Below are 25031 nucleotides of genomic sequence, written 5' to 3' on the forward strand. Positions count from 1 at the left end.
CCCCCTGGTACCTATTTAATGTCATCCATGGCATAGGAGACCATCTAAGACTGCCTGACTCAAAATGGCAAATACCAGTCCATTTCAGTTCACTATTGCCTAGGCTATCGATCTTTATACCCTCTATTTTATATCTGATGACTTCCAATTTTCCTAGAGTCATACTTTGTACATTCGCACTTCAATTACTAATAGATGTTTGCAGCTGTTTCTTCTCATTTTGAGTTTTGCCACACCAGCAAATGGAAACCCTGAAAGTTTTACCGCAACCACAGTGAAGCAGACAGTGACTGTATTTCAGCAAGGCAGCTCTTCCCTGGTTGTAGTTGAAGTGTCTTCCAAAGTGAGGGGCTTATCTTCCAGCAGACAGTGTTCCTTTCTAGTCTTACGATTTCCACTGGGTAATTCTTTCCATAGATTACCATATCACTTTTCCTAGTCTGTTTTAGCCCGGCAGCTCTGCTGAAACATGGTGACCATGCTTGCATTTGAAATACCAATGGCCTCCAGCAAACGCCAGCAGCCCAAGCCAAGGTAGCAGTACAAACTAGTCTACTCCTAGTCCTGGATTAGTCTCTTTGATAGCACCAACCCCACATTCCACTTCTAATGGGGATTGATTACTTGTACTATCTTTTAAATCCTGGGGTCTGAGCAGCATTTTTGACATCCATCACCCCTTCATCAAATACTGGATAAGTGGATAGAAAGATGAACAGAATTTGCTGGAGTGGGAAATCTCCAAGGAAAGGTTCATTCTGACTCTTGCTGACTATGAAGAAAAAAATGAAAGAAAAGCGTAACAATCAAGGTCTTCTTAGCAGATACTCATGCCAAGAAGGCAGAAAGTGAAAGTCATACGGTCGGTCACCTTCTTTTAATGGGGGCAATGGCATGGAAAAGAAGAACTTAAAACTGACTCTATAACCCTCAGTGAATCTTCAAAGTTTGATAAAAATTATTTGGACATGGTTACTTTCTTTGGGAGGACGTGTTTAACTAAAGCTTAAGGTTAAATGTATGTAATTACTGTGTTGCTGTTTGCAGGTCAATGGATTCTGATGAAGCATGGTGATTCTTTAAGATGGATAAGAACTGTTAAACAGGACTTCCCGGGTTTATAACCTTTCTGGGAGCCGACTGCCAGGTCTTTCTCCTCCCTTGGAACTGCTCATGGGTTAGAACCACTGACCTTTCTATTAGCAGCCAAGCGCTTAACCATTGTGCCAAGTTTTCTATTCATTTATTGTTTTATGGAATAAAGGCTAGAAGAACAGAGTAATGGCGAGATAAGGACCCAGAAATAAAGATGTAGAATTTAACAATATTGTAACATTTCCACATGTCCCTGTGCTTCTAGAATATAAGCCACTTTTGGACAGGGGCAAGTGTATCTATTGTAGTTCTTTGCACATGCATTCTCAAAAATATTTACCTTCTGGAATCAAATTAAAAAAATAAAAAGGATCACTCAAGCCATCAGGTGTTTTATTATTTTCAAAATTGATTTTGATTAATACATGGCTAACTTGGATGATATTTGTAATTGTCTTTAAAACAGATATTTTATATTAAGTGAAAATTGATCATTGCATAAGCCATTCTCATTCAAGAAACTAGATGGGGGAAAATGCCTATATATTTAAATAGTGTTATTAACCGTATTCTTTTAAAAATCAAGATAAATAAAAAATGTAATGGCTGTGAATTACAAAATATAGTTTTAAAAAACAAAATGTCTCTATTCATAATATAAGCACATGTAATGATTTGAGAGGGGGAGAAGGCATTTCCATGGTTAAAAAAACAAACAAACCCCAAACTTATGCTAATCATTTGTTTTAATACACTCCTCTAAACTTTATATCACATTGCTAATTAGAAGGGAAACAACCAATTTAAATTTCAACATCCTTGCCCTGTCCCACCCCCGTCCTGCCCTAGTGAGTATGTACTTGACTAAATATATATTGTATGAGAAAGCAAAGAGGTAGTTTTATTAAAAAGAAATCCATACCAAGTTACACTGGGATATTTTAAAAACTTATTCAGAGATTTCCCCAAAAGTACTAGTCTTCCACCAACAAAGGATAAGGTTTTTAATTGGATATAGCTCTAGGAACATGTTACTGTAAATAAATACAACATTAGAAGAAGAACGGCAATGGAAACTACCTGACCACCAGATGCAATGAATGATAAGCAAGGCCTTTGGGTTCTAGATTGGCATAATTCTTTTAACAAACATCAGCACAGCTCTAGTACCATACCACAAGGCTGGATGCCAATTATCTGTGGGGCGCTGATGGCAGTTGTAGTCCTCTGCCACTCTAGTCTAAATTCAGATGCGCTTATCAACTCCTTTCCTTGTAGAAATCATGTTATAATAAAGATGCTTTCATATTTATGGTTTTAAATGTCAATATATATTTTTGAGTAAATATGTTTTTGAGAAATTCCTGCTGGTATTTTTTTTAGATTTAGAGGAAATGAAGTTTGACAAAGATTTTTTCCCCAGGTGGGCTGGAAGGAAGCAAAACAATTAGCAAAATGCAAAAGATGAAAATGTATATAACCCTGAAATCTGTTGATAGAAGAGAAAAAGCTTGCGTACTATATAAACAAGAATCCATGGTAAATAAAATTCAATTATAATAAAGTAGTGATCATGTCCTACCACATCAGTTTTCCCATCTGTAAGCTGGACAAAAGAAGAGTAAATATACACTTTATATATATATATACTTAAAATTCTGAACAGTAGCTAGCATAATGCAAATGCCAACTTCTTTGAGGAAATGACATTTGCCACGTAAGGTAGAACTGTAAGATAATCTGGTGCCAATTTGAGACTATGAAGAGTGAAAGGGTGGAGTTTAGCCTGTCAATCGGGTCATAGCTTGACGACCTCATTTGGAGGTGCTATGGAGATAAATAGCTTGTTGGAGTCGGGACACATTCTCTGCTTGTCTCCCCATGAGATGTACCTGTTGACAAGCCACATGGAGCTAAGCTGATGGCACCCAGAGCCTTGGAGCAGGAGAAGCCACATGGAGACCCACACCAGTACTAAGATGCTTCCACTGCCACTGGATCCACAACACTTTTCACCATGGGCTTGTGATCTTCCTGCACTCAGTGTAATTGCATGTGTTATGTGAATCTGAAGAGGAATTTACAGACGGGTACCGGATATATGGGCTAATACCAGACTAATGGGTTGATCTGGACTGGGCTGGAATGTTTTCTTAGTATACAATTACTCTTTTATAGAAAGCTCTTTCTTTACACATGAGTGTCTATGAATTTGTTTCTCTAGTCAACCTGGATGAACACAGGAAGTAACTCTTTAGACACTATTTTTATGAAAACCTCTATAAAATATATTATATATAGCCAGCATTTCTTAAGCATAGTATACTAAATATAACCTTTCTTGTAACTCAACATCCTCAGATTAGTAATGGTAGTAGGCAATAAAAAACAAGTTGAAGTCAGTGGTACTTCAAATGTGAAAGCTATAGGTCTGCAATGAAACAGCTACAAAGTTCATGAATCTCCTCCTCCTGCTGCCGTATGTCTAATCATTAGTGTATATTAGTGCATCGAAGCCATAGTAATATACATTCTAATAATACTGTCACACAAAGCTTCTGCTTAAAAAGCACTTTTACCATTTCTCACTAATTCAATAAATATATCATTTGATTAGCTGATTTGAATATTACAGTCTGTAAGATTAAAAATATACATGCAATTCTCAATTGTGTATGTGTGTGTCAAAAACTACAAGAGGAAACACATATGCACAAGTAAAAAAGTATTGCTGCTAGGACTCTAATTGACATATATGGGTTATTTCAAACAGAAACCGTTTGGAACATGTGTTTTCAACCAGTGCGTGGGACAAACAGACTCTCTCAGTAATGCATTTGTCTTGTCCTCATTAGGGTATCTTAAAAAACAAACCACCCTCCACATGGAAGAACACACCAGCCTGTGTGATCGAGTGGTCCCGAAGGGATCAGTTATCAGGCATCAAAGAACAAAAAATCGTATCACTGGCTGCACACCTCCATGATAGGATCGCTAAAGACAAATGGGTGCATAAGCAAATGTGGTGAAGAAAGCTGATGGTGCCCAGCTATCAAAAGAGATAGTGTCTGGGGTCTTAAAGGCTTGAAGGTGAACAAGCGGCCATCTAGCTCAGAAGCAAAAAAGCCCACATGGAAGAAGCACACCAGCCAGTGCGATCATGAGGTGCCAAAGGGACCAGGTATAAGGCATCATGCAAAAAAAAAAAAAAAAAGATATGTATATGTGTGTGTGTGTGTGTGTGTGTGTGTGTGTGTGTATACAGTCAACCTGGATGAACACAGGTTGTATATACACACACACCATATTGAATGAAGGGGGAAGTGCAGAGTGGAGACCCAAGGCCCAAGTGTCGGCCACTGGAGATCCTCTCATAGAGGGGTTTAGGAGAGGAGATGGGTCAATCAGGGTGCGAAGGTAGTACCGATGAAGAACACAGCTTTCCCCCAGATCCTGGATGCTTCCTCCCCCAAACTACCATGATCCAAATTCTACCTTGCAGGGCTAGATAGGGCAGAGGTTGTACACTGGTACATATGGGGGCTGGAGGCACAGGGAATCCAGGGTGGCTGATACCTTCAGGACCAAGTGTGTGAGGGGCGATTGCTGGGAGAGTGGAGGGTGAGTGGGTTGGAAAGGGGGAACTGATTACAAGGATCCACATGTGACCTCCTCCCTGGGAGATGGACGGCAGAGAAGAGGGGGAAGGGAGACTCTGGATAGGGCAAGATATGACAAAATAACAATGTATAAATTACCAAGGGCACATGAGGGAGGGGAAAAGGGAGGAGGGGGAAAAAAAGAGGACCTGATGCAAAGGGCTTAAGTGGAGAGCAAATGGTTGGAGAATGATTGGGGCAGGGAATGTGCAGATGTGCTTTATACAATTGATGTATGTATATGTATGGATTGTGATAAGAGTTTTATGAGCCCCTAATAAAATGTAAAAAAAGAAAAGAGGTGAAAGAAAAAAAGAAAATGATTAGGGCAAAGAATGTACAGATGTGCTTTATACAATTGATGTATGTATATGTATGATTATGATAAGAGTTGTATGAGCCCCTAATAAAATGTTTTAAAAAAAAAACAAAAAAAACACCCAATCAAAACAGTGGCTTCCAAGGGAACTGCTGAAAGGCAGAAAAGTCAGCTCAGATAGTGGTATGGCAACTGTTTGGGGATTTCAAAGGAGCAACATTGATAAATGTTCTCCATCACCGGGCTTACTATCAAGAAGTTTTGTTTCTTATTATGAACAAGTTGTAAGAAAACGCTATTGGTGAAAGAGCAGGAAAGGTACGTTAAGGAATTTCTTTTCATCACAATTTGGCTGCTTAGTCTTTGAGGGTAGCCAGGGCTGCCCTATGAAATTTTTATTGGGAAACTAGATCTTGCCCCTTCAAAACCTAATCTTGTCCTTCACATTTCCTTTTGTTCCCAAAACTCAAAGAACACTTAAAGGATTATGTTTTGAGTCCTTTGGGATGTCAAAATGGCTGTTTGGAAGTGGTGCAAATATGAAAAGGGGCAGAATGCCTCAGGGAGGGCTATAGAGATGGAACCACCTTCAGAAGGATATAGACCTAGATGTTGGATATATCGAGAAGCAATAACTTTAATTTTGCTATTTTTGTTTAATAAAGTTTCTATAATTTTAGAGCAATGCTTTTTTACCTAGCCCCCATACATACCAAAACATTTGCCAATTCAAAATTTTTATTATGTACAATTCTGTGACATTGGTTATGTTCACATTACACAATCATTATGTTTCCAAATTATTTCATCATCAGTAACAGAAACTCAGTGCCAGTAAGCAAAGGCTGTCACACCTTACCCTCCTCTTTAGAAAAAAATTAATTCGGATTTAATACATATATATCATTCCATAATTTAATCATGTTAAGCAAAATTGTACAATTGTTACCACAAACATTTTCCAAATACCCTCCTCTTTTCTACTCGTGGTAACCACTAATTACCTTTGGTCTCTACATACTTGCTTTATTTCATAAGTGTAAGTGGGCTCACATTTGTCCTTTTGTAACTGAGTTATTTCACTGCTGAAAGAGAGGAGGGCTTGAAGCACTTGCTGATGGAGATCAAGGATTGCGGCCTCCAGTACGGATTACCACTCAAAGTAAAGAAAAATCCTCCTAAGTGGACCAATAGGGAACATCATGATCAATGGAGAAAAGACTGCAGTGGTCAAGGGTTTCATCTTACCTGGATCCACAATCAGTGCTCACGGAACCAGCAAAACGTGCTGCATTACAAGATGGACTGACAGTGGCTGCAACAATGGGCTCAAACACAAGTACAATTGTGAAGAAGGCGCAGGATCTGGTGGAATTTTATTCTGTTGTGTAGGGTTGCTATGAGTTGGAACCAACTTCACAGTGCCTAACGTTTTCTAAGTCTGCCCATGTTGTGGCATGTATCAGGACTTCATTTCTCTTTATGGGCTGAGTAATATTCCATTGTGTGCATGTATAACCACAACCATTCATCTATGGATGGTCATTTAGGTTGTTTCTACATTTTAGTTACTATGAGCAGTGCTGTAACAAATATGGTATACACATATTTCTGCTTTCAACACTATGGTTTATATCTAGGATTGAGAGTCATCATATGGCAGCTCTACAATTTAAACTTTCAGGAACTGTCTTTTCAATGGCTACACCATTTTACATCGAAATTAGCAAATAGATGACGTTTTCAATTCGCAACTTAAGTTATTCTTTATATGTGGCCTTTCTGGTCCTGGGTTTATAGTTTTGCCGAGATGCTTTGCCAGGCCACAGTCTTGAAAAGGGACTGAACAGTTTACTATGCAAATAAACCGCTTATGCCTACCCAGGACACTGATCCACATGTGGTCTTGATGGAATGACTAGATTTACAAAGGGGCTGAGCTTGAGGGGACCTCACTATAAAACCATCAAGAAAAACCTGGAGCGGAGGACATCCTTTAAGTCTGGGGCCCCTGCACTGAGAATATCCTACACCTAGATGTTAAGAGCTATAAAAGATGGAGATAATGAGAGATGGTACAAGTGGCAAAAATCAGACCAGTGTGAGACAGCTGCAGTGGGCTTCCTAACTCACAGAGCAAGAACTGAGTGCCTGCAATCAGGAGGCTTGCTGCTGAGTGGGTGCTTCTGGGTACACTTGATGATGAAGTCATAAGAGCTGTAACACCTGCTCAACTGCGATCCCAAGACAGGTCCAGACAGGCTGATGGCAGAGGCCTGACTGAGAACCAACTTGCAGGCAGGCACAGCCAAAAAGCACATGCCCACTTTCAGGCACAGGGAGAAGAAGCTGAGACCTGTATTGGTGGCAGATGTCCTCAATGACGAAGTATAACCAGTCTCCTGAGTTGTTCATGTTACCTTGAAGTTAATTGTTTACTTTCCAATAAGCCGCATACCTGTTAGGATAGCTTCTGAGTCCTGTGAGGTGTTATAGCAAGGTACTGAACCCAAAGATGGAAGGATGAGTACTCTGCGAAGGGAGAGTAGTTGGGATGAGAAATGATGGAGTGCTACAGTAATTTGGGAGAAGCTGGACATTTGGGGGTTGTTATTTATCTAATCATTTTATTGGGGGGCCCTTACAACAATCCAGGTATCAATTATGTCAAGCACATTTGTACATATCAGCTGTTCAAAGCCTAATGGCAATGGTTGGGGTTTTGGTTTAATGACTAATGAGCGAGCCATGGTGACACAGTGGTAAAAGCTGACAGTGGAAGTCAGTAGGTTAGTGGAACCCACTGGGTGCTCCATTATGAATGGGGTGTCACAATCAGTTTCCATAAAGATTTACTGCCTTTGAAATCCTATGGGGAAATTCTACCTTGTCCTTTAAGGTGACTGAATAGCAGGGGTTCTATTTGAGGTTTCAATTTTATTTGACTTCTTGCATTTTTTCAGGCATCTCATCCTCTTTGGTGAAATAGCTATTCAAGTTCTTTCTCCAATTTTAGACTGGTTGTTTGTCTTTTTGCTGCTAAGCTGTAGAAGTGTTTATATATGAGGAGGTGTCCCTCCCAAAAAAATTGGAATTTTTTTCAAAGCTGTGTAATTTTTTTTAACAAAACAATCTTATCACCTTCCAAGTACTCTCCATTACACTTAATGTCAAATCTGCAATTCCATTCTTGGAAACACTTTTCAGACCCATCTGTTTGGATGGCTGACAGCACCTCCCGTTTTTTTCTTTACCTCTCCTATGTCGTCAACTCGCTGTCCCTCTTCATTCACAGAAACAAAAAGAAGCCGCAAGGAAGTAGATTAGGTGAGTCAAGTGCGTGGGGCAAGAGAGGAATGCTTTTTTTCACCAAAAACTGGCACACTGAGATGGTTACGTGAACAAGTGCAATGTCATGGTATGTCATGGTGACAAAACCAGTCCCATCTGCCACAGATAAGGTTTTTTGGTCACACGCTGTTATACAATCTTTTCAGAACCTCTAAATTAAAATGTAGGCTAACAGTCTGACCTGGTAGAATTAACTCTAATGCACAAGTCAAGATTTTCATCTGTTCGAGAAGTTGGTGGGCATCTAGAATGAGGTCTGTAATCAATCGACATTTCACCTTTTTTGAAACGAGAAAACCACTCGTACACTTGAGTTTATCCCATAGCATTCTCCTTATAAGCTGTGTTGAACATCACAGCAGTTTATGCAACATTTTTCCTGACCAATAAACAAAATTACACAGCTGCATGTTGTCCTTTTAAATTGGACATTGGGCCTCCACTCAAGTACTCACTCAATGCAAAAACACTTTGTTCTAGTAAACTGTCATTCCATGATGCTCACCTTCCAGACACAATGTCTGAAGACAAATGGTTGCATAAGAAAATTTGTTGAAGAAAGGTGATGATGCCCGGCTATCAAAAGATACAGCATGTGGGTTCTTAAAGGCTTGAAGGTAAACAAGCAGCCATCTAGGTCAGAAGCAACAAAGTCCACATGGAAGAAGCACACCAACCTGTGTGAACACGAGGTGGCGAAAGCATCAGGTATTAGGCATCAAAGAACAAAAAAATCATATCATTGTGAATGAGGGGCAGTGCAGATTGGGGACCCAAAGCCCACCTATAGGCAACTGGACATCCCATTACAGAAGGGTCATGGGGAGGGGGTGAACCAGTCAGGGTACAGTGTAGTAACAATGAAACAATTTTCCTCTAGTTCTTTAATGCTTCCTCCCCGCCACTATCATGATCCCAATTCTAGGAAATGGAAACACAGGGAATCCAGGACAGATGATCCCTTCAGGACCAGTGGTGAGAGTGGCGATACCGGGAGGGTGGGGGGAAGATGGGGTAGAAAGGGGGAACCGATTATGAGGATCTACATATAACCTCCTCCCTGGGGGACGGACAACAAAAAAGTGGGTGAAGGGAGACGTCGGACAGTGTAAGACATGAACAAAATAATAATAACTTATAAATTATCAAGGGTTTGTGAGGGGGAGGGTGGGGAGGGTGGGGGGAAATGAGGAGCTGAAACCAAGGGCTCAAGCAGAAAGCAAATGTTTTGAGAATGATGAGGGCCACAAATCTACAAATGTGCTTGGTACGATGTATGGATGTATGGATTGTGATAAGAGTAGCACAAGCCCCCAATAAAATGATTTAAAATAAATAATCGGCCATCTCAAAAATAAGGTGTGGGCAAAACTGCTTTTATGAAAAAATTCACTGTGACTATAGAGAACTCCCCAGGCGACGCTACTGGATGCACTAACTCACAACAAGTTGCTTGATGCTCACCAAGTGGGAAACATGCATACTATAAAAGCTCTGCTTTGTCCTGTACAATTCCAGGGGTTTTCTTGGTACCCCTCATATTCTGTATATTAAACTTATCATATGGTTCCTAAAAACCCCAAATTTTCTCCCAGTTGGTATAAAATTTGAAAATAACTTATAATTTATCAAGTGGTCACATGGGTAGGAGGGGCAGAGGGAAGTTAAAAAGAGGAGCTGAAACCAAGGGCTCACATAGAAAGTAAAAGTTTAGAAAATAATGCAGGCAACAAATGTACCAATATGCTTGAAACAACTGATTTATGGGGTTTTTTTGTTTTAAATCATTTTATTAGGGCTCATACAACTCTTACACAATCCATACATACATCAATTGTATAACGCACATTTTTACATTCACTGCCCTCATCATTCTCAAAACATTTGCTCTCTATCTAAGCCCCTGGCATCAGCAGCTCCTCATTTTCCCCCTCCCTCATGAACCCTTGATAATTTATAAATTATTATTTTGTCATATCTTGCACTGTCTGACGTCTCCCTTCACCCACTTTTCTTTTGTCCGTCCCCCAGGGAGGAGGTTATATGTAGATCCTTGTAATCGGTTCCCCCTTTCTACCCCATCTTCCCTCCACCCTCCTGGTATCGCCACTGGTCCTGAAGGGATCATACACCCTGGACTCCCTGTATTTCCAGTTCCTATCTGTACCAGTGGTCTAGCCAGATTGTAAAGGATGTATGGATTGTCATAAGAGCCACTGATACAATGATCTTTAAAATTTTTTAAATTTCAAAAATAAAATAAATTTCTCCGAATCTGTCTGTTCATTTTGTTGAGTTTTTAGTTTTAATCACCTCTCTCAAACAAACAAAACTTGCTGCCACTGAGTGGATTCTGACTCAGAGCAACCGGGCAGGACAGAGTAGACCGGCTCCTGTGAGTTTCTGAGACTGTCACTCCTTCCAGGAATAGAAAGTCTCATCTGTCCCCATTTACTACCTACAGATGAGGCAATTAAGGCCAAGAGAAGTCAAATGAATTACTATGGGCCACAGAGCCAGTAGGCAACAGTAAACTGTAAGGGACATTACTTCTGAGGTAAGTGAATATAAATTCTGGAAGCTCTTTGCCAGTTTACTTATAGATGCAAAGACCTGTGTTCATTGGCTAAACTGCCAAACGTCTGGCTTTCTGATGCCCTTCCTTTGCACTTTCTAAAAAATTCTTCTTAGAATTTTATGGAGGTATTTTCTTAATGTAGACTCTATACAATTGAAACTTGAAATAAATTCAGACCTGAGCTGAAGTTTACTCTTCTCTAATAAAGAAAAGTCTAGCTAAAGAAACGATGCAAATAAGATTACAGGGAGAAATGTTTAATGAGCTGTTTTTAAGCATTTCAGGAGTTTAATTTACATACAATTAAAGTTAAATTGCACATCATTCTCAGCTATTCATTAAACCAGGTACTAGGACCACTACTAGGCAAAATAACCCACTAACACTATTAGCCTAGATTCAGTTCCTGTATGAACTCGGAGGTAACAGATGCTCCTGAAGAAAAACAACATACAGTACTCTCACTAGGATATCCCCCAATTAGCCCAAATTAATGAGGTTTGATTGTACCTCCAACGATCATCCACAAAATCTATTCCCCTCACTCCCATGACCTAGAGTAGGAGCTCAAAAGTAGTTAAACCACCTGGCCTAGAAATGAGGTAGAGGAAGCAAGACAGAACGGCAATGACACAGAGATAAAAACCAGGGGGTGAGGGTTCTATGCCAGATTCTGCTACAAAATCTGTGAACCTGGTTAAATCACCTCTTCTCAGGGTTTCAATTTTTTTTCATCTACACAATTAGGAAGTCAAGAATGTGGTCTCTAAGTACAACTCACTAGAAAGACCCAGAGATCTTTGCAGAAAGGACAGAAAATATGCAAGTGAGTCTAAAACACCTTATAGCAGAAAGCAAAAAACACTATCAACAACTATGCAGCAATGTCAAAAGGAATCCAGAGTCAGCTTGAAAAGGCTGGCAATGGTCGGTCAGAGGTGGAACGACTTGAACCTAAGTAAGAATATTTGTAATAAATTGGAACACATCATCTATGTTAAAATCACAAGTTCAAATGATGTTTTAAAAAAGAGAAATAAAATTTTGGAGTATCCCAGAGAGCCAACTAATCATTTGAAAAACTAGTAATAAAAGGATAAAGAGAAAAAAGTAAATTACTTTTATTGTTTCTCCTACATTATCAAACTTAAGGGTAATCAAAATACTGATGAGGGGAAATTTTCCTTTACTCAAGTAAAAAGCTAAAAAAGAACAAATGATAGAATATGAGTATTAATATTTCATAAATCGTGTTTGGTGACTATGCCAAGGCATTTGACTGTGTGGATCATAACAAACTATGGATAGATTGAGAAGAATGGGAATTCCAGGAAACTGCATTGTGCTTCTGGATCAAAAGGCAACTTTGTAAACAGAATAAGGGAATACTGCATGGTTTAAAATCAGGAAAAGTGAGGTTCTTCTCCAACGGGGGGGAAAAAAATCAGGAAAAGTGTGCATCATGGATGCATCATCTGCTGTATTTATTCAGTTTGTACGTTACAAAAATAGTCAAACTGGATTATATAAAGAAGAATGTGGCATCAAGATTGGAGAAAGGCCATAGAGATAATAACTGAGGCAAGGATTTAGAAGGGAGGTAGGAGTCAGGGGTGGGAGATAGAAGGTGAAGGAGCTTGGGGAACAAGCAATGTATGCACGAGGAGGGAGAGAGCATTTGAACTGATTGCGATTAAACAACTTGTTTTCAAAGCGATTTATCCATGAAAAAGAGAAAAAGTTGTTCTAAAATTGATTGGAGTAATGATCTATCATATTCTTGATATGACTCAACTATTGAATTGTATGATATATGGATTATGTGTTAATAAAACTGTAAAAAATGATTGGAGAAAGGCTTATTAATAACCTGTGATATGCAGGTGACACAAGTTTGCTTCCTAGAAGTTGAGGAGGACTCAAGCGCTTGCTGATAAAAATCTAAGAATGCACCCTTAAGTCCTGACTGTGCCTCAACGGAAAGAACAAACTCCTCACAGCTGGACTGAAAGGTAACGTCATGAGAGGAGACTGAAGGTGCCAAGGATTTGTCTTGCTTGGATTCATAACCAATGCTCATGGAAGCAGCAGTCAAGAGAGCAAAAGACAAGTTGCATGGGGTAAATCTGTTACCAAGACCGCTTCAGAGTATTGAAAAGCAAGAATGTTACTCTGAGAACTAAGGAAGGTATGCCTGACTCAAGCCAGAGTATTTTCAACTGCCCCAGAGACAAGTGAAAGCTGGACAATGAATAAGGAAGATCGGAGAATTCATGAATTTAAAATGTGGTGCTAGCGAAGAATATCAAAGTATCATGAATTGCTAAAAGGACAAACAAATCTGTTTTGGAAGAAATATGGCCAGAGTGCTCCTTAGTGACAAGGGTGGTGAGACTTCGTCTCATGGTCTTTGGACATGTAAGGAGAGACCAGTCCCTGGAGAAGGACATCATGCTTGGTATAGTAAAGGGGCAGCGAAAGAAACGCAGGCCCTTATTGACACAGTGGCTACACCAATGACTCATGCACAGGAACAACTGCGAGGATGGTGCAGGACAGGACAGTGTTTCTTTCTGTTGTACACAGGGTCGCTATGTGTGGGAACTGACTGACAATAGCACTAACAACATCATTTGATAAATATTATTTGCAACCCCAAAAGAGACACGTGGACCTGGTGATGGAACCTGGACATGGACTTGGTGATGGAAGTGCAGTCCTGCTGACAAAATAAGGACCTTGATCCAGGGCAAGCCAAGCTCTGGGCTGGCCAGAAGTAGCCACGTGACTGTTGGAACTTGAAATGAGGCTAATCAAAACTGTATGTGCTGGTAAATGTACAATACACACCACATTTCAAAGACTCAGTATTAAAAAAAAAGAACATAACACATCTCAATAATTTTTATATGAAAAAAATTTTTTCATATGGATGTTAAAGTGATAATAGTTTGCATCCAATTAGTTAAATCAAATGTATATCATTAAAATTAAATTTACATGTTTTTTAATGTTCCTACCCAAAATTTTCATTTCATCTGGACTTTCATATTTTTATTAGACAATGCTGCTCTAGACCCAACAACTAGCTTACAGAACTACAAGGGGATAAAGGAACATCAATAAATCATAGGAATTCAATTAGCAAAATCCAGAATGGGGCAATTACAGAACAAGTTGGTTTCTAAAACAACACAGCAACAACAAAAAGTAAAACTAAAAGAGAAAAACAAAAAGATGAAAAGTCATTTTAATAAGGCAGAGCCTCGAGTCACTGAGACTCCTTGTGTGCCACAGAGTCCTGTGTGCCCCACAGAACAGAGCGGAACTGCCCAAAAGGTTTCTCCTTTAGGCTGGGCTCGCTGTGGGCACAGATCCCCAGTCTTTTATCCCAAGGAGCTGCCACTACCAAGCACAAACTGCTGCCCTTTGCAGGCAGCTAAGCACTCCACCATTGTACCATCAAGGCTCCAAAGGACACGTGAAAGTCACCTAAAACAAATCAACGGACAGAGCTTATTTGGAGCCAAATTCAAGTAAACCATATGCTTAGAAAGGATGGACGGTAGGATAACAAGCAGGAACAATAAGAAAAACAATTGTGGAAATTTGAACATTAACAGAGCATTTGATGATCTGCTGTCATTAAGGTTTATTTATTAAGTTTGCTTGTTTTAAGGTACTGCAGTTACAACGTTTATTGATTTATTTTTATCATTTTATTGTGAGCTCTTACAGATATATAACATTCCATAGTTCAATCACATCAAGTAGTATTGTACAATTGCTACCACAGTCAGTCTCAAAACATTTTATATTTTCTTGAACTCCTTGATATCAGCTCCCCTCCATCTGCCTTTGAAGACCTCCTTGTTAATTTATGGTAGTCTTTTTTTTAAATCATTTTATTTGGGGCTGGTAGGACTCTTATCACAATCCATACATACATCCATTGTGTCAAGCACATTTGTACATTTGTGATCCTTATTATTCTCAAAACATTTGCTTTCTACTTGAGCCCTTGCTATCAGCTCCTTATTTTTCCCCTCCCTCCCCGCGCCCCCTCATAAACCCTTGACAATTTAGATTATTTTGTCATGTCTACACTGTCTGACATCTCCCTTCACCCACTTTTCTGTTGTCAGTCCCCCTGTGAGGAGATTATATGTAGATCCCTGTGATCGGTTTCCCCTTTCTACCCCACCTTCCTCTGTCCCTCCTGGTATCACTACTCTCCTTATTGGTCCTGAGGGGTTTATCTGTCCTGGATTCCCTGTGTTTCCAGCTCTTATCTGTACCATGTACATCCTCTGGTCTAGCTGGATTTGTAAGGTAGAATTGGGGTCATGATAGCTGGGGGTGGAGTGGAAAGCATTAAAGAACTAGATGAAAGTTGTAGGTTTCATCGGTGCTATATAGCACCCTGACTGGCTCTGCTCTTGTGACACGTCTGTAAGGGGATGTGTAATTGTCTACAGATGGGTTTTGGGTCTCCAGTCCACACTCCCCCTCATTCACATTGATATATATTTTTAAAATCATTTTATTGAGGGCTCATACAACTCTTATTAAAATCCATACATACATCTATTGTGTCAAGCACATTTGTACATTCGTTACCCTCATCGTTCTCAAAACATTTGCTCTCCACTTAAGCCCCTGGCATCAGCTCCTCATATTTCCCCCTCCCTCCCCATTTCCCCTTCCCTCATGAACCACTGATACTTTATAAATTATTATTCTGTCACTATCTTACACTGTCTGATGTCTCCCTTCACCTACTTTTCTGTTGTCTGTCCCCAGGGAGGAGGTCATATGTAGATCCTTATAATCGGTTCCCCCTTTCCACCCTACCCTCCCTCTACCCTTCTGGTATTGCCACTCTCAATACTGGTCCTAAAGGGATCATCTGTCCTGGATTCCCTATTTCCAGTTCCTATCTGTACCAGTGTACCTCCTCTGGTCTAGCCAGATTTGTGAGGTAGAATTGGGATGATAGTGGGGGGGGGGGGGGAGGATCCTCTGGTCTAGCCAGATTTGTGATGTTAGTGGGGGGGGGAGCATTTAGGAACTAGAGGAAAGTTGTATGCCCCATCGTTACTGCACTGCAACCTGACTGGCTCATCTCCTCCCCGCAACCCTTCTGTTAGGGGATGTCCAGTTGCCTACAGATGGGCTTTGGGTCCCCACTCCACACTCCCCTTCATTCACAATGATATGATTTTTTGTTCTTTGATGCCTTAGCACCTCGTGATCACACACGCTGGTGTGCTTCCATGTGGGCTTTGTTGCTTCTCAGCTAGATGGCTGCTTGTTTACCTTCAAGTCTGTAAGTCAAGACCCCAGATGCTATCTCTTTTGATAGCTGGACACCATCAGCTTTCTGCACCACGTTTGCTTATGCACCAGCTTTGTCTTCAGCAATCATGTCGGGAAGGTGAGAATCATGGAATGCCAGGTTAATAGAACACAGTCTTCTTGCACTTGAGTAGAGGCCCAATGTCCATTTGCTACCTTAATACTAAACCTATAAATATATACACATAGATCTATTTCCCCATTATCATATATAAATATATTTACAGATGTACATGCCCATATTTAGACCTCTGTAATGCCCTTTGCCTCTTAGTTGCTTCCTCGATTTCCTTTATTTTCCTCTTGTCCCACTATCATGATCAGCCTTCATTCGGGTTTCAGTAATTCCTCTGTTACATTACCCTTGATCAAGCCCTACCAGGCTTCCTACATCCTCCCTTGCCATTGATTTTGAATCACTTGTTTCTTTGTCCCTGGGTTTGTTGACACCCACTTCCTTTCCCCTGCCTCTCCCTCTCCCATGTCCCCTAGGACAGGGCCCCGTTGTTTTCTCCTCCAGATGGTATATCCTACCTATCTTATCTAGATCGACCTGCAGAGATAATAATATGCATAAAAAAGACAGAGCAAAACAAAGCAACAAAAGAAAACAAAACAACAACACACTCAAAAAACCCAATGACAAAGAAAAGCATGTAAATAGTTCAAGGTCTGTTTGTTGACCTTTAGGAGTGTTTTCTAGTCCAATCTGATGGGGTACCACACCCTAGCCAAGTTTTATTTTTAAAAGCATATTTATCTTTTATAGTTACGTACTAAAATCAATTGCAATTTAAATGATGTCTGGGATGTGTTTTAAAAGATTCCAATGTGGGTGAAGGAATGAATGGTAGTATAGATGAAACAGGGATAACAATGAGCAAGTGATCTCAAATCGATGGTGAAGAGGGGATATAAGATGCCTGGTGGGGCTTGATGGAGGGCAATGTAGCCCAGGGGAATTACTAAAAGCCAAATAAAGATTGAACATGATGGTGGGACAAGAGGAAAGTAAAAGGAAATAGAAGAAAGAACTAGGAGGCAAAGGGCACTTATAGAGGTCTAAATACAGGCAAGGGGACATGGGGGAGGGAAGGAGAAAAAATTAGGAACTGGTATCAAGGGCTCAAGTAGAAAGAAAATGTTTTGAAACTGATGGCAACATATGTACTAATGTGCTTGACACAATGGATGGATGTATGGATTGTGATAAAAGCTGTATGAGCCCTCAATAAAAGAATAAAAAAGAAAAAAAGGACTGACAATGAGTTAATTGTTAAAGGAAGGAAGCCAAGTGATGGGCATGCAGAGGTTCATTATATTATCCGCTCTACATCTGTATATGGCTGAATTTTTCTATAATAATTTTATGAGACAAGCAGATACATTTTTCTAAGGACACTACAAAATCTAAAAAAATAAATCGGGTTAATTAAAGCTCTAGAGACGTTTCAAACTAATTCTCTGCCTCTAGGACACACTGAGAGATTATCTTACTAACAAATATTTACTGATAAATACTAAGTGCAAAGGTCATAACATTGGTAGAAGACACCAAAATACAGGAAACAGTTTATGCTTCAGGAGAGTAGTCATATAGGAAAGACGAATAAAATATATAAAGATAAAATGGAAAGTAACTAATCTATTATTTAAGTACCCTAAGTAATGTACTTCTGGTTAAGGACTCACAAAAGGCATCACAGAAAAGGGTCCTGAAAATGGGAAGGATCTGGACACACAGAGACAAGGGGTATTAAATCAAAGAGGGACCGTGTGAACGGAAGCAGAGAGGCAGAAAATAATGAGACATGTACGGCCAAAGCAGTGGGGACAAAGATGGAAAGGCAAGCTGGGGCCAGACCACAGACTCTTGAATATAAGGAACAGTCTGTACTTTAGTCAGTAAGAGCAGAAGCCACACACTGAGATTATAGGTGATAAAATATGGAAGATGTTATACATCTCATCTACACAGAGTGGAACAGAATGGAGCTAGTGAGGGAAGCTGAAGTAGGAAAATAGGGCAAAAGATCAGAACTAGAGTAGTGGGAGAGATACCGAGGAACTGAAAGGGTCTTTGCAAGGAAAGAAATAGGAAATTCAGGATGGAGTTGATAATAACTAAGGTTTTACATCTGGGTGAACTGGGAGAACAGTGGCACCAATGTCTAGCATGTTAGCAGACCTATAGAATATTTGAGTCAGGATGAAGAGCAGCAAGTTGGTGGGCAGGAATGGAAAAGATAAGCTTAATTTTCTCATTTTATTCTATGAAGAAGTCAAGGCTCTGGTAGACAAAATGCTGCCCCGGTATGCTAAGCATTTTACTTAGAAATGCACTCCTTAAAAAAAAAAAAAGACATGCACTCCACTAGGGAAAGGTTCCAAAGTATGAAATCTACAAGGCTGTAAAGACATCCCCCATGCAAGAGCACAATCTGCTATCAAATCACTGCCTCCTGAAAAGATAGTCCAAGTAAAGTCAGAGGTGCACACAAGATGCAAGTCTGGAACCAGAACTCAGTCCTAGAGAGATTTGGGTAAGACATGAGAATAGATGACTGTCCAATACAAACAAAATTGTTAAGGGAAGCAAGGTCAGAGGACAAGGCAGAGATTAAGAAGGGCATATCAGGAAGGCAGGAGAACAAGAACTTCTCTTAGCTGTGTCACAAAAGTTGTTTCCAGAAGGAAAGAAAACCTCAGTCCTTGTCTTCTTGATTTCTTTATCTTAAAAGAAAGAAGAAAACCCAAACTCACTGCCATCAAGTGGATTCTGACACCTGTATAGGACAGGAAAGAACTGTCCCTGTGAATTTCCGAGACTAAGGGAGTAGAAAACTTTCTCCTGAAGAGCAGTTGGTGCTTTTGAACTCTTGAACTCGCAGTGAGCAGCCCAACAAGTAACCATTACACTAACCATCAACAAATCCTATTAGCTGTACCTCCAAAATACAATAGAGTCCAAAAGTATTGCTACTCAGGTTCTAGTTCATACAAGGACAGGGTTATTCCAAACAAAACTTGTTTTAAAATGTCCCTGCAATCAGCGAAAAGCTGCACAGAGTTCTCTCGGTCATGCTTTGTCTTGGTCTTGCTAACTTTTATTTTGCCTCAAAACGAAATGTCCCATCAGTGGCCTCAAAGGGATCTGCTGGGTCAGTTCAATTTAAGACTGAGCCAACTCTGGGGGCACAGGGGCTTTTTTGAGATTTCAAAAGGGTAGCCTTGATTTTCTCAAACATGGGTTTATTATGAAGACATTAAGAAAGCTGAAAACTGCACCGGGGGGAGGGGGGGGAGGAAGGCCAGCAAAGTTCCACCAATTCACCTGTTCGTTCTTCATGAGTAGCAAGGACTGTCTGTCCTTTAGAATGCCATTGGGAAACCTGACCCCAGCCACTGAACAGCTCTCTGCATCCCTCCCCGCTCAGACTTTTTATTTCCCAAACTCAAAACACAGGTAAAAAGAAACATTAAAAAAGAAAAGGAACATGATTTGACCCCCTGGAAGATACTAATATGCTATTTTGATGTGGTGCTAATCAGAGGGAAGAATTCTTCAGGGAAAGGTCAGAGAGATAGAATCAACGCATTCAGAGAAGGATAGACTATAGATGCAGGATTCTTTGAGAAACAACAGCTTCACATTTTGATGTGTGTGTTTAATAAAGGTTTCTATAATTTTAGAATATTGCTTTTATATTAATTTTTAAACACCCTAAACATATCCCCTTCTGTTCACCTCTCTTGCCACCAACCTAATTCAAATCTCCATCACTACCTGGGTTCTCCAATAGTCTTCTGCTCATTCAATTCAACCTGTTTCAATCAATTCCTTCCCCCAGCTAATCTAATTCTCCTTGAAGTTACTATATTAAAATTTTTTAAATTGAAGTAATCTCATAAGTCCCTGTTTGAAATGCTTTAACTGGATATTTGAAGATAACGGGGCATGAAAATGTGAATACAGCTATGTACCAATAGGGCTATTTCTTTTAAAGATATATGCTGACATATTTACACATTAAATGAAGTTTAGGATCTGCTTCAAAAATAATGATAATGGCAAATACTTTTAAACTCCTTAGAAGAAGCCAGTATTATCCTGATATCCAAACCCAACAAAGAGTTGTTTCATAAAAATGAAAAAATAGCTTAGCAAAGACCATTATCAAAAAGTAAAAAGATAGATAACCAACACAATGAAAGAAAATAGTTGGAAATCTACTAAGGATAGAAGATATAAAAAACTTAAGGATAGAAGATATAAGGATGCACAAAGGACTTGAGTAGACATTTCTCCAAATAAGTTTTTTAAATGGGCATTAAGTGTATGAAGAGATATCCAGCATTATGTGTCACTGGGGAAATGCAAACCCAAATTGCAAGGTTGCTAAACAAAAGTTATTAAACAAAAAAGACAAGAAAAATAAAACAACAAATGCTAGGGAGGATGCACAAAACTTATCGGAATTCTCATACATTGCGAGTGAGACTGTAAAACGGTGTAGACATGTGGAAAATGACTTGGTGGTTCCTCAAAAAGCTAAACAAATTTACTAATGTTGTTGTTATTGGTTATCATCAAGTCAATTCCAACTCATGGCGACCTTATGCATATATGAAGAATAAAATCGCCTGGTCTTATGCCATCTTTATGGTCATTGTTGTTTGCGTCCCTCAACCTGGGAAGCTCAACTCCCAGCACTACATTGGATAATGTTCTGTTGTTACCCATTAGATTTTTCATTGATTGATGAAAAGGCCTGGTGAAGTCCGCCACAGCTTCCTTCCTACTCTGTCTTAGTCTGCAAGTGCTACTGAAATCTATCCATCCCAGGTAAAGTGATTCTGCTTCTATATGAAATACTGGCAGTAAAGCTGCCAGCATCATAGTGACATGCAAGCCATCACAGTACAACTAACTGACAGATGGGCAGAATTTCCATATTACCCAGAATTTCAAACCCAAAGGATTAAAAACAAGATTTCAAACGCACATTTAAACAACGATATTCTTAACAGCATTACTCACAAAAGCCAAAAAGTGGAAATAACCCAAGTAACCATCAACAGATGAAGAGATTAACAAAATGTGGCACATACATAAGATGGAATGTTATTTAGCAATAAAGGAGTGAAGTACTGACCCATGCTACAGCATGGGTAAACCTTGGAAATGAGCTAAATGACAAAGGTTAAGACACAAAAGGCCACATATTGTGTGTTTCCATTTATAGAAAACATCCAGAAGAGGCAAATCCGTAGAAGTATGTTGATCAGTGGTTTGCCTAGGGCTGGGAAGAGAGAGAGGGAGATGGGGAGGAGTTGCTCATGGGTATGCAGTTTCCTTCTAGAGGGATGAAATGCGCTGGAATTAGTCAGTGGTGATGGATGAATAATCTTGAGAATATACTAAAAGGTCAACTATATTGCATGCGTCCTCAAACTGCGGCCCGCCGAGGACGTTTATCAGGCCCGCCAGGTGGTTTTGCCCCATTTGTTTTTTTACTTCAAAATAAGATATGTGCAGGGTACATAGGAATTTCTTCATAGTTTTTTTAAACTACAGTCTGGCCCTCCAACGGGTCTGAGGGACATGAACCAGCTCCCTGTTTAAAAAGTTTGAGACACCTGCTATATGGTATGAGACTGATATATCAATTTAAAATTTTAAAGTTAGAGAGATGAAAGCCTATGTCCACACAAAGACTTGTACACCAATGGTCATAAAAACTATGTGTAGGGGGGAGCGGGGAGGGAGGGGGAAGGGAAAAAAAGGGAAACCGAGCTGATTCCAGGAACCCAAGTGGAAGGTGAATTTTGAGAATGATGAGTGCAACGAATGTATAAGAGTGCTTTGCTCAATTGATGTATGTATGGATTGTGATAAGAGTTGTATGAGCCCCAATAAAAAGATTTATTAATTTTTTAAAAAAGAATGAAACTTTGTGTTAATAACAAAAAACTGTAAACAACCCAAATGTCTATCAAAAAGTTGAATGAATAAACATTGAGGTATGGTCACATAATAAATTAATACTTAGCAATAAAAGGAACATGTTATTGACAGGTGCAATAACATAAATGAATCTCAAAATAATTATCCTAACCCAAATGACCCAAATCCAACAGACCAAAAAGCATAAAAAACTAGAGTGAGTATTACATAGAGTGGAGACATTCATTATCTTAACTGTGGTGGTGGGATCACTAGTGTATATTTATAAAAAGTTCTGGGGGAAAAAATAAAATAAAAATGTAAAAAGGAAAAAAAGAAAGAAAATTCTGAAAGATTAAAAAACATGACAGATGCAGGTCGGTGGTTGCCTACGGAGAGAGGTAGGGGCAGGAGTAATTATGCTACACAGGGGCAAGAGGACACATTCCATAACTATGGTGGTATGTGCATGTCAAAACCTGTCAAATGTTAAATATATGCCATTTATTGTATCCAAATAATACCACAAGAAAATCTGTTTTTAAAATAAGGAAAAATCATTCATTTCTAGTGTTGAAACTACTGGAGTCCTACAGACCTGATAACATTTTAAAATAAAAATCACACTGTTAACAGTCGGGGGGAAAAAATACCACAAAACATAGACAAACATGAAGGGCATTATGTTAAGTGAGGTAAATCACAATTCAATCTCAAAAGGACAACTATTGCATAAGATCATTATTTTAAGTCGAGTAAACATTTTTTCATGAACAGAAAATTATTTTGATGGTTACCAACGGTGGAAGCAGAAGGGTGGGTAAATCACTCATGAGAGGATAGACATCTATATTCACTTGGGTGAGAGGAAGGCACAAAAAAAATTGTTTTTAAAAAGGTAATTTCAAACTAAAAAGTAACAATAAGGGAAGGGTCTACAAGAAGAAAAACATTTAATCATAATTGATCATTACTGAAATTGTTGACTTGGGGTGGCAGATACAAAATAATTCATCATACCATTCTCTTTACTTTTATATATGCTTGAAATCTTCCATGAAAAACTTGTCTGGACTCTTAGTGGGTTTTCCCATTATATTTAAAAATCTATACATAAAACTCAACTGTCCTACAAAACTATGCAATATCTGGTCCTACTCCTCTACCCCTGTAATCACACACCATGCCACCCTGCTCACTAACCTACAGTGACACTGGCCTCCATCACTCCTCAGAACACACTGAGGATTCAGGGCTTTGGACTTTATGGTTCTTTTCTTCACCTCCATTTGGATTTGTTTTGTTTTCTTTTTTTAATCATTTTATTAGGGGCTCATACAAGTAGTCACAATCCTTACATACATCAATTGTGTAAAGCACATTTGTACATTCATTGCCCTCATCGTTCTCAAAACATTTGCTCTCCACCTAAGCCCCTGGCATCAGCTCCTCATTTTTTCCCTCCCTTCCGGCTCCCCTCTCCCTAATGAACCCTTGATAATTTATAAATTATTTTGTCATATATTGCCCTGTCCTGTCTGGGTCCCTTCACCCACTTTTTTGTTGTCTGTCCCCCAGAGAGGAGGTCACATGTAGATCCTTGTAATCGGTTCCCTCTTTCCAACCCACCCTCCCTCTACCCTCTCAGGATCGCCACTCACACCACTGGTCCTGAAGGGATCATCCGTCCTGGAGTCCCTACGTTTCCAATTCCTAACTCTATCAGTGTACATCCTCTGCTCTAGCCAGATTTGTAAGGTAGAATTTGGGATCATGATAGTGGGGAAGGAGGAAGCATTTAGGAACTAGAGGAAAAATAGTATGTTTCATCGTTGCTTCTTCCATGTGGGCTTTGTTGCTTCCGAGCTAGATGGCGCTTGTTTACCTTCAAGCCTTTAAGACCCCAGACACTATATCTTTTGATAGCCAGACACCATCAGCTTTCTTCAGCATATTTGCTTATTCACCCGCTTCGTCTTCAGCAGTTGTGTCGGGAAAATGAGCATCATAAAATGCCAATATAATAGAAGAAAGTATTCTTGTATTGAGGGAGTACTTGAGTGGAGGCCCAATGTCCTTCTGCTACCTTAATACTAAACTTATAAATACATGCACATAGATCTATTTCCCATGCTCATATATATATTTGCATATGTACATGCCTGTATTTAGACATCTATAAATGTCCTTTGCCTCCTCGCTCTTTCCTCTACTTCCTTTGACTTTCCTCTTGTGCCACTATCATGCTCAGTCTTCATTTGGGTTTCAGTAATTCCTCTTTGTTACATTATCCTTGATCAGGCCCTACCAGGCCTCCTACACCCTCTTCACCACCAATTTGGATCACTTGTTCCCTTGTCCCTGGGTTTGTTAACACCACTACCTTTCCCTTCACCCCCCTTCTCCCATGTCCCCCTGAACTGTCAGTTCTGTTGTTTTCTCCTCCAGGTTGTTCATCCAGCCTATCTTATTTAGACAGACCTGCAGAGATAATAACATGCACAAAAACAAAACAAGAGCAAAACCAAGCAACAATATACAACAAACCAATGACAAAAAAAAGGAAAGAAAAGCTTGTAGTTAGTTCAAGGACTGTTTGTTGGCCTTTAGGAGTGTCTTTCAGTCCAGTCTGTTGGGGTACCATGTCCTGGACCCAAAGTCCATCTCCCGCATTCCCTGGGGACCTCGCCGCTGTTCCCTTGCTGTTCTGTTGCACTCCCTTAG

General features: G+C 39.6%; 1 protein-coding gene across 2 annotated transcripts in view; it reads right to left on the reverse strand.

The window, feature by feature from the left end:
• WASF2 (WASP family member 2) overlaps positions 1-25031 on the reverse strand; it is a 90201-nt gene that overhangs the window by 51308 nt on the left and 13862 nt on the right. Inside the window, exon 1 of one of the 2 annotated variants that reach the window (XM_075552988.1) lies at positions 8930-8953. The exons of the other annotated variant lie outside the window; for it this stretch is intronic. The gene's annotated coding sequence lies outside the window, so the exon portion shown is untranslated. Of the gene's footprint in view, positions 1-8929; positions 8954-25031 lie in introns of those variants that run through there. 2 annotated transcript variants of the gene reach the window in all.

This window comes from Tenrec ecaudatus, chromosome 1, assembly GCF_050624435.1.
Source record: "Tenrec ecaudatus isolate mTenEca1 chromosome 1, mTenEca1.hap1, whole genome shotgun sequence".
NCBI lineage: Eukaryota > Metazoa > Chordata > Mammalia > Afrosoricida > Tenrecidae > Tenrec > Tenrec ecaudatus.